The following is a 2,592-nucleotide window of genomic DNA, read 5'->3' as shown; positions in this document are numbered from 1 at the left end:
GTTTCTTAAATGTAATTTTAACAAATTTCAAGTTTATTAAATTTGTCATTTTAAAATTTTAAAATTTAAAGTTTACACATTATACGTGCATACTACATACATTGGTGCACATGGTAGACCACTAGTCTCTTATACCCCCAAGTAGCAATGTGTCCCCACCCTAAGCAACATCAACGTGTCCCCCCCTCGAGTAGCAGCATGCCCCCCCTGAGCAACAAGAACCTATCCACCCTCCCCTCAACAAAAATAACCTATCTCCCCCAAGAAGAAACTTGTCCCCTCTAGCATCAACCCATTCCCCAATATTAGCAACCTATACCACCTCATGAGCTCTATGATCACACTAACCAAGACATTTAGGGACTTTGTAATTCCTTGGCTAGTGGTGTATGCTCTAGTGTATATAGTAGTACATGCTAGAGCATCTTATGTAGCCTTACATTTATATGAGATGAGATTCATTGTGCTAATCCATATTCTACACATGCTATATAGGATGTCCTTGATAGTTAGAGATGAGAGGTCTCTTTAGGTCTTTCACTATAGCAAGTACGTGGCTTACTTCCCAAAGATGTCCTGAAGAGGGAATGTTTCCCACATTATCTTCCAAAAAAGTTTGTCACAGATGGCTACACTAATATACCCATGCTTTCTTGCTGCTCATGGTCATTATCCAAATAATGACCAAATTTTACTCCATTTTGCATGAAAATTTTATGTTGAGGTCCACTTAGTAAGGGTGGTGAACTATACTAATTTACCGTAACATTTAAGATAGGGGTGTGGTAGACTAGCTGATAGGCTGCTAGGTTACCAACCATAGACACATAGGTCAATTATCAAAGAGAGAGACCCTATTATTTCCCCTATATTAGGTCCTTCAGTTGATGAGGCCATGTGTAGCACCCAGTTGTGGGGGGTGATTTAGGGAGTTAGAGAGATTATCACATTTGTCAAATCTATTTTGAGTGATGATGTTGGCCATTATTTGATGTCTCACTAGCATTCCAAATCATCATCTAGTGATTCATCTTTAGGATACTTGTATAGTGCAATAGGCATTGCTTCACTAACTAGCTTAGAGGGTCTCATTGGAGTGTTGGAATGAGATACTATGAATAGTCTTGCTAAGGATCTATTATATTCATATAGATTCATATCAGAGTATCTTGGCATACCCATATTAGATGTTCAACATTGTGTCTATGGTAGTATTGGGACACATCCTTAGCCACATTCCTCTCATTGATTAGGTAGTGGCAATGGTGGTAGTACACATAGCAATCCACCTACTAGTCACCACTCTTTTGTTGTAGAGGGACATATGCATACTAGTACAAACACTTCAACTAGTGTAGGGAATTCTTAGAGTTTAGATGTGAGCTTTGATGATGTTGACTTTAGCTTCAACAATATGATGGATGGACTTGTTGACACATGATGATTCTACTTCTATGCCATCTCATCTATTCATTCCACTTGTATTGTCATTATTAGGACATGTGCCAGTCACCAATCATGCTAGCATGAATGTAGCGATTGAGCTAGATGAGGCCCAACAAAATGTGGATAGATTGGTGGACACAATCAATGTTAGACAATCTAATTATTATCAAATTTCAACATCTACAGAGGGAAATCTATAGATTTTTTGTTCATGTTAAAATTTCAATTGCTAGAAACTAATAATTTATGCACATATACATATCATGCCTCTGTAAATTTACACCTTTTAAGTTGATTTGTTGTACATGTATGTATTTATTGTAGGGGGACATGCCTCTTTTTACTTAATCTTTGATGCCAAATCATGTATGTCATTGAGAATCATTTGATGATGTTAGTAGTGGCTAGGTGAGTTTTAAAATTTTTAATTAGACACATGTACACATGCATACATATGTACATATAAATTGCATGCAATTTGTAAATTTAAGAGATTTAATTTAATATGTTTATTCACATTGATATCACTTTCTCTTGAATATATATAGAGGTCACAACATCCTAGTGAGCATCCTAATAGTTAGTCTTTAGACTATGTTGTGAGGAGATGCCATGATGATAGTATAACACCTAAAGATCCATAGTTTTTTTATATTATAGATTATTTTATCTAAACTTCCATCTAGAGAGACATTTATAGATTCTAGATTGATACCTAGATGTATACATCCACACTATTTATATTTTATATTATCTTCTAAGATCTAGATTATACATGTTTTTGTTATTTGTTCAATGATTGATGCATTTATTGTAGACATGAGAATGATGTTCGACAAATGTGTTTATGTTTAAGTTCAAATACATTTTTGATGATTGGTATACAACTATATATATATATATTCTCTAGACATTTCTTTTACATGTTAGATTATCTTGGATAATGTTCTAGTATATATTTGATGAAATTGATGTATACATATGTGGTAAATTTTGTTCTATGAAAGTGATATTTAGATATTATTAAATTCAATATTTGATCTAGAATTTATAATTTATGAGTACATTTTTATGATGTTCTTTGTTGTGAAAAATGTATCTGATTTAATTCAAGTTAAATATGTAAATGTTTGATAATGTCATTTT

Source organism: Cupressus sempervirens, chromosome 1 (genome assembly GCF_028749045.1).
Source record: "Cupressus sempervirens isolate cs-2001-9-10 chromosome 1, ASM2874904v1, whole genome shotgun sequence".
NCBI lineage: Eukaryota > Viridiplantae > Streptophyta > Pinopsida > Cupressales > Cupressaceae > Cupressus > Cupressus sempervirens.
This window is presented reverse-complemented; position numbering follows the sequence as displayed.